The following is a 12,452-nucleotide window of genomic DNA, read 5'->3' on the forward strand; positions in this document are numbered from 1 at the left end:
AATTGAGTAGTGTAAGGCAGGGCCCTGATGAATTATACCAGAATTTTGTTTCTCGTCTCTTGCAGGCTGTGTCTAGGACAGTATCTGATGCAGAGGCAGGGGAATAATAGTGAAACAGCTTGCCCATGAGAATGCTAACAAGCCCTGTCAGGCAGCATTAAGACCCTATAGAGAGACTGTCATATTGTCTGATTTTATTGGAATCTGTACAGATGTCGGGCCAGCATATGTGCAAGGGTCCGCCCTGGCTGCTGCCCTAACTCAGTCTCTAGGTAATATAGGGGATCCACAGGAGAAGGTAGAGGAAGTTGTTTCAAATGTCCCACCCGGAGCTTAGCTGGAGGTTTTGGAAGTTACCCAACATCACGTGGTCGAGGGGCAGGTAAACCTAAACCATCTGGAGTATGCCCCCGATGTCAAAAAGGGACCCATTGGGCCAATAAATGTAAGTCTAGCTCTGATGTCCAGGGGAGCCTGATTCAGGGAAATGGCCCCCCAGCCCCACCAAATAATGGGGCCCCTGACCACCAGTCCTTCGGTAACCCTGTCGTCCAACGTGGCTGCCTCAGGCAGGCCTTCGGTCCGCGGTTTTGTCCCAGGAGAGTCAAGCAGGCCCACCGTTCAACAGCCCTGCCACGCTATGCCAGGAAGCGCAGGACTGGATCTCAGTCCCACCACCTGATATGTACTGACTCCTGAAATGGGGCCACGAGCAATTCCTACTGGGATATGGGGTCCTACTCCTCCTGGAACAGTAGGTCTTATGTTAGGAAGAAGTAGCATGACCGTGAAGGGATTTCAGGTGTTGCCAGGAGTAGCTGATGAAGATTATACAGGGGAAATTAAAGTGATGGCTCAGACAGTAAGAACTGATGTTCAAATATTATCCACTGATAGAATTGCTCAATTAGTACTTATTCCTTATATAAAGGCTGGGAAAATATTAAGTTCTAGGGAGTGGGGAAAATCTGGATTTGATTCCTCAGATGTTTATAGGGTCCAACAAATTAAACAAGAAAGACCTACAATGACTCTTGATAGAGGGAAAAATGTGTTGTGGTCTATCAGTTATCACCGATAAGCATTGGCCTTCTAATTGGCCCACTGCTCCAGCTTTAACTGAGCTGCAAGGCATAGGACAAGCTCAAGGACCATTACAAAGCTCAAAGATATTGCGATGGACAGATCCTGATGGGCAACAGGGCTCTTTCCATCCTCATATACTTCCTGGTCTGCCTGCTAATTTATGAGGAAGAGATGTTCTGTCACAGCTAAAAGTTATGATTTTTAGTCCAAATGCTCAAGTTTCTAACATGACGTTTAGAGAAGGTTGTATCTCTCTTGGTGGACTAGGGAAGGAACAACAAGGCCATGTACAATCTACGCAAGGCCAATCTAAATATGATTGCTCTGGGTTAGGATATCAAAATTTGTAACTGGGGACTTGGTAGCTCCTGCTACCTCATGTAAGATTACAGCTGGGAAAATATCTTGGAAGTTTGATGCTCCCGTTTGGGTAGACCGTGGCCCCTAACTCAGGAGAAGTTATCTGCAGCCCAGCAGCTAGTTAAAAGAACAGCTTCAGGCAGGGCATATTGAGCCTTCCATTAGCCCTTGGAATACTCCAATTTTTGTCATTAAAAAGAAATCAGGGAACCGGAGGTTATTACAGGACCTCCGTGCAGTAAATTTAACTATGAAAATTATGGTGCCACTCAACCTGGCCTCCTTACTCCAACTATGATTCCTTGGAATTTTCATCTTATTATAGATTCGAAGGACTTTTTCTTTACTATACCATTAGGTCCCGAAGACAAGAAGCGTGTTGCTTTTAACATTCCTTCACTTAATTTTAAGGCACCCGTGAAGAGGTGTCAATGGAAGTTTCTTCCACAAGGTGTGGCTAATAGTCCTACACTGTGTCAAAATTTTGTTGCTCAAGCAGTATTGCCAATTAGAGAAAAGTTTCCGAACTCCTATATCATCCATTATATGGGTGACATTCTGCTCGCACACTTAGAGGAAAGAGTATTTCTGCAAGCGTATGCCGAACTGCAGGTGTCTTTACAGAACTACGGTCTTTGGACTGCACCAGAGGAAGCGCAGAGGTCTGTGCCTTTTTCATATTTGGGAAAATATGATTTTGCAGCGTACAGTCAAACCACAAAAAGTTCAGATTCGATTTGACTCATTAAAAGTGCTTAATGATTTTCCAAAATTACTTGGAGATATTAATCAACTCCCAGAGAGTTAACTCTCGCTGCTATACAGGCTTTACAATGAGTAAATGAAGCAATACAAAAAACACAGGACTATCGTATAGATCTCTCTCTGCCTTTGTTACTAGTAATCTGCCCAACTAAGCCCCTACCAACTGGGATTATTTGGCAGAGATCAGGCCCAACAGAGTGGCTGCATTTATCAAATTCTGTTCCAAAGGTTCTTAACCCATATTATGAGTTAGTTGCTATCCTTGTAGATAAGGGTCACACCTGGATGCGACAGCTCTTAGGAAGAGATCCTGACACTATAATTATTTCTTATAATCAAAAGCAGCAAGCATGGTTAAATCAATATTCTGATTCATGGTCATTATCATTAGCTCAATGTAACACAACCATTGATTGTCATTATCCACCTGATAAGCCGATACAGTTTTTGCTACAAACACCTGTTACGTTTCCAAAGGTGATTTCTCAGGTACTTATCCCTAAGGCCATTATTGTCTTCAGGGATGGCTCCAGCAGTGGTATTGCTGTGGTACATACTCCTACTCAAGACTTATTCAAAACAGACTAATATGACTTTGGCTCAGAGAACTGAATTATTGGTTTTAATCTGGGCTTTAGAGCTGTTTCCGCGACAACCTGTAAATATTTATTCAGACAGTGCTTATTTATATACCGAAATCAAGTTATTGAAACTGCCTTTATTGGACATACGGCAGATGAGAGCCTCTTCCGTTCATACAGCTTCAAAAGCTTATTCAAGCCAGGACTGACCTATGCTTCATTGGACACACACGCACACTCGCAACTCCTGGGGCCACCGGCCAGGGAAGTGAACATGCCGATTGCACTGCCCGCGCCAATGGAGCTGTTCTTATCGACTGTTCACTGGTTGCTGCGCTCCCGCCCCTACGCAGCTAGCTATAGAAAGTCATCAACGACACCGTCAAAATGCAACGGCCCTACAATTTGGAAGCAATTTGGACTGACTAGGGAAAGGGCTTGAAGATATTAAGCAATATCTTCAGTGTCAAATTCATCTGCCTGTTCCTCATTGTGGAGTGAATCCAAGGGGACTGTTACCTAATCACGTATGGCAGATGGATGTCACTCATGTAGGATCCTTCCGCCATACTCCCTACGGACATACTACCGTACGTACCGGTTCAGAATCGATTTTCTCCACCGTTCGTTTTGGGGGAAGGCTCTAGTCATGTGATTAGTCATCACTTGCAAACATTTGCAGTCCTAGGCCTCCCTAAGCAAACTGAAACTGACAATGGACCTGGGTAGACTAGTGAGACGTTTCAACAATTCTGTCATAAGTTCCAGATCGCACATGTGACAGGTTTACCCTGTAATCCTCAAGGACAACGCATTGTGGAACGAGCGCATCACACCCGCAGACTGCAAATACAAAAACAAAAGGGGGGAGTCAGCGCCACGACTCCTCAAAATATATTAAATCATATACTTTTTACTTTAAAACACAGATGACGATGGTCAAACAGCTGCAGAAAGGTTCTGGTCCCCTTCTGGGGAATCCACAAGCAGTAGTTGGAAGGACCCGTTAACTAATGAACGGCACGGCCCGGATCTTGTTTCAGTGTGGGCCTGGGGCGTGTGTGTGTTTTTCGTGAAGGTGCCTGTGGACACATTGTGAAGATGGCGAGTGGATCAGACCCAGAGAAGCTCGTCCCTCCCCCGAAGCGTTTGTAGATCACTCCTCCAATAATCATTCCACGGGCCAGAGGGACTGGGAAGGCATGTGATCCCACACGGGGGCATAGTAAACATTTGACATCGGAAGGACAGGACATGGGTCAGCGCCAGGCTTTGTCTGTCACACCTGACCGACTGTGGCCATATAACACCACGGTAGGTGAATTTTAATTATTTGGGGGTATCATCGGCTGCACCACTGGGTGCGGGGACTCGTACTGGGGTCCGGGATGCTTGGGAATTGACGGCCGTGGGGGCGCTAGATTTGCCACTCTCACTGGACCGTGGGACATGCCTGAGTACTCGCAGCACTGATCTATTCTGGACTTTTCTAACAATAATGGCGATGCCAGCAACGCATCCTCCTGGGGTCCCTTATTGTCCCAATACGACATCAGCAAAGCTGAGAGGATGGTGAATTGGCCAGAACGTGCTCACCCTCTGCGTCCTCGGAGCATCACTCAACCAGACGGCCACGATGGTGTGTGACTGATCTCATCGCCTCGTCGCTCAGAGACTGGCTGACGCCTGCAGGGTACGTAGCCTCTTTGGTGACCGCCCCAGAGGGACACATTCAAAAGGACCTGTGGCGCGCCTTCGCAGCCTTGGACCTCGTTAATCTGTCTGATTCATCTGCTGCAGATTTGAACGTCAAGCATCGCCATGGGGTTCGAGCCTGCGTTGCCGCCCCCTATGCCTTTCCAGTTGGTAATTACAGACAATTTTCTCAAATGGACTTCTTAATATATCTTGTGTCAATTGTTATTTAACTCACAACGAAGGGTCAGAACTATTGGTTTTGAATCAACTTAGTTTTATAATGTTACCAACAAGATTGGAAGAGCTTTGGTATGATGAAAGCAGTGTTCGAACTCTGCTAGAAATGAAGTCTGCCTTGAGCAGAGACAAAAGAATTATGGGACTGGTTATTGCTGGTTTAGTAGTCTTTGTGTCTTTAGTAGCCACGGCAGTTACTACCGCGGTCCCATTGTCACAGAGCATTCAGAATGCCAGTTTCGTAAATGAATTAGCCCATAATACGTCCGTGGCCATGAAAAGTCAAGAGGATGTTGACTTAAAATTAGAGGTAAAATGAAATGCTCTAGAATCAGTTGTTCAGATTGGAAATGAGGTTGAGGCCTTGGAGATGAGAACGAGTTGACGCTGTCGTGCTGCCTACAAGGGAATCTGCGTGACTGACGTGACTTACAGCCAGTCACGATGGGACTGGCGGGGGGTTAGACCTCTTTTCAAGATATTTGGCATCATAACAATTTGAGCTCAGATCTGCCTAATTTGCATCGAGAGATTTTGGACACTCAAAATGCAAAAGGTACTATAATCAGCCCTCGAGCTTTAGCTAAAGACTTGTTAGATAGCTCACAAGGCTTTCATCCGTTTAATATGTGAAGACATACTTTTTGGATTTTGGCAGGAATTTTGTGCTTCCTAGTTGTCTTTTTCTGTATCTTTCCCGTCAGCTGCCGCGTCTTCCAACGACAATTAACACAGTATGACATCGGTCTGCATATGCTGCAGCTTCAAAAGAAGGAAAGGGGGGCATGTGGAGAGCGGACTGTAAGCCGACAAGGTCCTCGCCGCCTGCGAGGGCAAATGGGTGACCTCGCCTCCGCAGACCCCTTCTGAGAACAAGAAAGTCCAAATGCAGCCGCAGGCCAACAGACTAGCCGAAGGTCATGAGAAGACGCGGCTTGGGAAAAGTAGAAGAAACTGTCGCTCTGCCTAAGGGAAACTGCTTACGCCAGCTCGCACGCTCTTGTATAAAAGCAGCTCGCAAAAATAAAACCGCCATCGCTCCATCATCAGTGGACGGTGGACCCCCCGACCCCAGCTTTCTGTCTTCTTTCTTTTCTTCACGTCCCACCGTTCCCACTCAGGTACATTGTCCAGAGCCACGCTGGACGTGGCAGGATTTACCTCTCACCGGATGCAGTAAGACAGGGCCCATTCTAGAAAGCTGTGGACGAAAGAAGGGTTCTACAGAAAGTGACCTCACAGGACGATCTGATCGTAAATTCCTAACTGGACAGGTCATGGTGGGTGGTCCCACCTCAGGCATGTAACAATTAGTGAAAATCTTATCTGTGCCTTTAGCAAGCCCGGTCCGTTGCTTTTGTGTGTTAACACATCTTCGAAATAACCACCATCAAGAGAGCGCATAACCTCAATCATTGTGTAAACCCTTCCCTGCCATGCTGTCTCCCACCTCCATGTAATTAATCTTCCTCACCTTCCCTCCTTAATTTCAAGTGCACAAAACAAACCGCAAAACAGTCACTCTCCAGAGCATTTGAGATCTCGCTTCCTGGCACTTGTCAGTCTGGCCCACATAAAATCTTATAAAAGTTCTTTACGGGTTTGGATGTTTCTTACATCGGCAAAGTAACAGAAGGGAAAACTCTAGGGAGCAAAGTGGGGGCGGAGGTGAGGGGTTAGAGGTTGACATAGGTCAGATCCTGAAAGAATGTAACTAACGGCTGGCTTTTTCTGAGTACGATGGGGAGGAGCCTTTGCAGGGAGCACCATGATGTCATCCATGCATTTAAAAAACTCTGGCTGTTGAGTAGAGAATAGGTCAGAGGGCAAAAGCGGACTCTGATAAACCAGCTGAGAGGCCACGTGATCCACGCGAGGGATGCTGCCAGGGCCAGGGAGGTGGCGGTGACTATAGAGGGACTGGATGTGAGCGTTTGAGAGAGAGTCAGGAAGAGCAAGGACCCCCTTGGATATGCATACCCTAAGTTTCTGAAATAATTTCTGATTCCAAAGATTACCTCATCGTTCTAGATGGATTTATGAAGTCCAAATAAGTGGTTGCAAAGACCACTAAATATTAAAAAGAAAAATGTGAAACGCGAGTAAAATATGTTGTAATTGGAAGACAATTGGACACCCCAGAACGTTGAAAGAAAGGCCCCCTCCGAGAGCATAAGGAGGAATCGACCAGCGGTAAATGATGGATGAGCCAGAAGAACCTCGTATTTCGACGGGAAGCGGCACGTGAGGACGGAGAAGCCCCCGACCTGCCATCTCCGATGGCAACTCGCACATTCCACCACCAAGGCAGATTGTGGGCAGGCCGGGAGAATTCGCCAGGATTTCCACACCTCGAGATAAAACCTCCTTTTAAACTTCTCATTCGCTCTCATGCTGTGCTCACCAAGCAGACTCGGTGGTTGGTTTAATTTTCCTGAAAGGAGAATCTGAATAACAGCTCTATATTTAACTCCTGCCTATAATGGTCAATTAATAAATCGGCGCGTTTACATCGGACCCCCGTGAGTTGGGTACATGTGAGTCGGTCCTGAAGACTGTCACCATCGGTAGAGTTGACTGATTAAATATTGGATGCACAGTTAAATTTGGATTTCATGGAATACAGGGCTCACACTTATTCTAAACGTTTATTATCTGAAATTCAGATTTAGCTAAATCTATTTTTCAGATTTAGCTAAATATATTTTTATATTTTATTAGCTGAACATGGCATTCCTCTGGGTATTGAACATACTGCGTTTCTGAACCTGCCAAGCTGACTGCGAACCACCCCGAACCTAAGCGATGCCACCGAGGTCCCGAGCACCCCGTATACCCCAGCCCAGTGACCCTCTGGTTTTGTCTGCTGTCATCTGTTCTCTTTAGAGGGATCTCTCTAGAATGAAATCTCACGCTGGCGCTGTCTCCAGTGACCCCCCCAGCCATGCCCCGTCCCGCAACCTGGCTGACCTCATCGACCTTCAGCGTTCTGCTTAGCGTCCACCTCGCCCAGAGGGTTTGGTGCCGTTCTGTGCGCCCGTGGCACCCGGACTCACCCATCACAGAGCCTTTTCATTTCTCCTGCACCAGCGAAGCAGCTTCCTGGGCAGGCCCTGGTGTGTCCCGTTCACACCCCGTCTTCCCAGGCCTTGGCCTGGGGCTGCGCACAGAGCAGATTCTCGGGAGAGATTTATTCGAGTGGATGATGCCGTTCGAGCCGTTTGAGCCTTCAGTTCAATCCAGCCTGTAGGTCAGGGCATGGTGATGAGGACACTAAATCAAGATTTGGCCCAGGGTGTCCCCAAAGTGCACAAGAACTGAGGAGAAGGGCTCGGGGAAGACAAGGGGCCAACCTCAGGGCGTGGGCCCACACTTCCGGAGGACAGAGCCTCGGTTTGATCTGGGTCCAAGGCAGGGAGGTCAGGGGCAGGGTGGGGGCAGTGTCACCAGGCTGAGAGCAGAGAGAGGCTGGGAAGGATCAGGAGCCCAGTGAGAGAAGCAGCTGTGACTTCCCCAAACATCGCAGCCTCACTGCAGGAAACAAGGGCACTTAGTATCTGCGTTGAGGGGCACTTTCTCTGCCAGGTTTCAGGGCCTCCTTCCCCAGCCTCGTTCCCCCATCTCACTGGACAGAAGGCCTCAGGAGTCTCTGCAGATGTCACCACCTCCGAATGGGGGGAGGGGGAGGGGGAGGGCCAGGGGAGCAGCTCGTACATACCACCCCCACACAGCAGAGATGCAACTGCCGTCCACGCCGGGGTGTTGGTGACCAGCTTTTGCTGCTCAGGGAAAAGCTGAGGACACCTGGCCCAGGACACTGAAGAGTGCGCCTTTCACTGCCAACCCTTGGGGCCAAGCCACTCTTCCCAGACTCGGACCCTCCCCCCGAGACAGGCGGAGGAGCCAGCCCCCTGGGGAGAGCTTAGGTCTCAGGCCACATCTCAGCCTTAGCAGTAGGTCCTCCTGGAGGAGGAAGACGGATGGTGAACACATACAGCCTCCTCACACCTGGCGTGCTGTGGGTGACACGCTGAGAAAAAGCACCGAGGACGTGCAGTGTGCCGAATGGGGGCCCAGGGGACACGTGCACATCCCAACCCCGGCACGCTGCAAGCGTGACCTGACATGAAAAAGGCCTCCGCAGATGTGATCAAGCTACAGAATCCAAGAGGAGGGGACGTTCCTGGATGATCCAGCTGGGCCCTAAATCTAACGACAAGTGTCCTTAGAGAGGCAGAGGAGATCGCACACACAGAAGAGGCCATGTGACCACAGAGGCAGAGTTTGGAGTGATGTGGACACTAGCTGAGGACTGCTGATGGCTGCTGGAAACTGGAAGAGGCAGGAAGGACCCTCACCTAGAGCCTCCAGCGGGAGCGTGACTCTGCTGTCACCTGGATTTTGGACTTCTGGCCTCAAGAACTCAGAGAATAAATCTTTGTTGGGTTTTGGGCCACCCAGTTTGTGAGAATTCGTTACTGCAGCCACAAGACCCTAATACTGGACAGAGTCCTTGAATTTCTGAAGCATTCTCAGGATTCATTTTTAAATCGTGACGTTTTCTATCATGAGCGGAGCAGTTTTTCTTCTCTCTGGAGTCACAGGAAGTCGTTCGCTGGGTGGCAGACCCCGGAGCCCTCCCATGGGGTCACAGACCCGCCCCTGGGCTGGAGGCTCTCTCCGAGGTGCTGACTCGCGTGTTAAATGCCACGTGCGGGCCTAGGTGGCTGAGTTCCCGCGAGAGCCCTTTATCAAGTGCTCCCCGAGGCTCAGATGGTGCCACAGGGAAGACGGGGAGCCCCCGCCCTGGCAGAGCTCACACCTGATTGGCGGAGACAGACAGCCGGCAGGTGCAAGGACACCTGGTGTGAGCCCGGGTCAGGAGGGTGGGAGGAGAAACAGCCCCGCGCATGTTAACTGCGCGTGTTAACTGCCTCCCCGCAGGCGGCCTCGCGCCTGCGTCTCCCTAACATGCCGCACCCCACTCCTCCAGGCCCCAGAGGCTCACAGAGTCCGTTCTCCACGGGTCCTCCCGGGCACGCGGGGCCCAGCTTTGGGCTGTCCCATGTCGGGCTGCGTCCAGGCCCTGCAGCCCGGTCGAGAACACAGCAGCCCTGTCCGCGGGGCCTTGGAAAGGGGCCGCTGGCTGATTGACAGGGCTGAATCCCATGGAGCAGGGTGGGGAAGCGAGCGGACACCCCTTGCCACCCCGCAACCCCCTTGTCTGACTCCGGTCTAGGGTCTGAATACTGAATACTGGCTGGGGAGCCCCTTCTATGGGGGGACCTGAGGCGGGGGCGGGGGGTGACTGATTCTCTATTAACCGAGGACAAGGAGTGCTTTGGAAAATGTTTCCTCTGGGCCCCAGAATCTGAGTATTCCTTCCTGGGCCCCTGGTCAGTCTATGAAGCACACAGAGGGGCTTAATATTCCCCAGCCGCCCCTGGATTCTCCCTGCACCCGAAGAACGGGAGAGAAGGCGTAGTGTTCACTTTCAACCACGAGAGGGCGACAGAGCATTCCGCAGGCAACACCGCCATCTGGTGGCCATCGGCGCCCATGACACCTAGAAGAAAGCGGAGGGGCCGCTCCAGGACCAGAAAAGGGTTGGGGGCTCAGGGAGCAGAGCCTCCGAGCAGGCCTGCGCTGGGCGGGGGTCAGCAGCCTGTCCCCTCCCAGATGCGACCACAGGGAGGGGGCCGTGCCTCTCCATCGTTACGACGTGGGAACTCGCCCCGGCCCAGGAATCCTCCCACAGCCCCAAGCTCGGTGGCAAGTGAAGGGGATGGAATGGTGTTTACAGAGGTTTCCATGTTTTCTCCTTGCTCCCCAGTGGGACAGACTGTTCCAAAAGACACTCACCTTCCTGGTCAACTGGTCATTCAAAAGCAAAATCAAACTAAATACATACAGGACTGAATGTCAAAGGTTCTTTCTAAAGCAGAGTTTGCGTTGCCGAGTTAAATATTTTCAAAAATGTGCTGGGCAGAGACATAGTTACGTCGGAGCGAAGAGCATTTAAGCATCAGGGCCCTTGAATTGCAGGTGCCTTTTGTTGAGGCCCTGGGAGGCGCCTTATCTTGTTCACACAGGCACACGTTTTTATAAAAATTGAAAAAGTGAGATATTTTAACTGTAATTGGTTAAGACTGCTGGCTCTTTCCTGCCCTCGGTCACACCTCCCTTGTTGTGAGAGGCAGTGGTCACCGGTATCTGAGGGACTCACTAAGGAGAAGTTGGGGTTGCGTGGCATATATGCACGTGGTCTGTAGTCACTTCAAAATAGAAGTAATGAGAATTACTTCTGTGTATCACGAAGTTTTTGCTGCCATCCTGAGCAGTGATGGTTTCTGGGGACGCTGGCTCTTACCACATTCTGTGACAACTCCCCGAAGTTGTGATATGAAGGTCCAGGGCCAAAGGTAGTATAGCGCTCAAGGCCAGAAGCCAGCCTGGAAAATTCTTCAATCAGCAGACGTGTAAAATTGTAAGCAGGGGAACGTAAAATGGTTCAGCCGCTGTGGAAAACAGTATGGTGGCTCTTCAAAAAATTAGAGTGACCGTCCAATCTAGCAGTCCCGCTTGCGAGTACATATGCAGAAGAAGCAAAAGCAGAGTCCCAAACACATGTGTACACCATCGCTCTAACAGCGTCATTCACTACAGCCCAAAGGCGGGAGCAGCCGCACGCATCCACTGAGGGACGACGGATCAGCCCGCGGTCCAGCACGCAGTGGCACATGAGGCAGCCCGAAAAGGCGGGACATCCTGACACACGCTACAACATGGACGAACCTCAAAGACGTTAGGCCGAGGGACATCAGCCGGTCGCAAAAAGATAAATCCTGTAAAATTCCACTTATCTGAGGTCCCCAGAGGAGTCAAATTCGTAGAAACAGGAAGTAGAAAGGTGGGTGCCAGGAGCTGGGAGGGGGGAAACTGTTCAATGGGGACAGAACGTCAGTTTTGCAAGGTGAAACAGTTCTGGGGACGGACGACGGTGAGGGAAACGCAGCAGTGTGTCCGTATGAACGCCGCCGGACTGCGCACTTAAAAACGGCCAACATGGTCAACTTGATGTCGTGCGTATTTCAACGCAATTTTTAAAAACCTGTAAGCAGAGGATTTGACCCTCATCGACAGTCAAAATGGAAGCTCTCTCCTGTCGGGAATAAATGTGATCGTGCAGAGTACGCAAGTGTAAACATAAAGTATAAACCAAACTTTTTTTTTTTTTTTTGGCGGGGGGTGGGGGGTTGTTGATAGGATTCACAGAAAATAGAAGTAATGAGAATTCTGTGTAGGGCCCAGCTCTGGCAGGACCACTGTCCTACGTCTTGCCAGGAGGCGTCAGGCTGCTTCCCGCCCTGTGATCTACCCTGTGTTATTCCATAGTATCTGGCCACGGTGTTCTCGGTCACAAGCCGCGGAGCTGAAGAAACCGCTCTCAACCAGCAATCGCAAAAGCCAGGTTTTGACCAACCACCCTGAACAATCATCCTTCCGATCTCCCTGTAGAAAGCGACATTACAAAATCATTGTCCCGCGAGGGTCAAGCAAAGAGGACGTAGCCAAAAAGGTAGAGAAAGGGACCGTACGGAGATGTCCGACAGTCAACTGATGTGTATTTTCTTTTTCTTGATCTTTTGGATTTTTTTTTTGGTACTTGTCATATAGAGTTTAACATTTGCTATGATTTCTTTTGCTCGTCCTAAATAGCTTCTT

General features: G+C 49.8%; 1 long non-coding RNA gene across 1 annotated transcript in view; it reads left to right on the plus strand.

Annotated features, from left to right (window-relative positions):
• LOC105298653 overlaps positions 1-6,320 on the plus strand; it is a 10,368-nt gene extending 4,048 nt beyond the window's left edge. The window contains exon 3 of the long non-coding RNA XR_896463.2: positions 3,722-6,320. This is a non-coding gene — a long non-coding RNA (uncharacterized LOC105298653). The remainder of the gene's footprint in view (positions 1-3,721) is intronic.
• Positions 6,321-12,452: the final 6,132 nt, after the last annotated feature.

The sequence above is a fragment of the Pteropus vampyrus genome, unplaced genomic scaffold, assembly GCF_000151845.1.
Source record: "Pteropus vampyrus isolate Shadow unplaced genomic scaffold, Pvam_2.0 Scaffold158, whole genome shotgun sequence".
Classification (NCBI taxonomy): domain Eukaryota; kingdom Metazoa; phylum Chordata; class Mammalia; order Chiroptera; family Pteropodidae; genus Pteropus; species Pteropus vampyrus.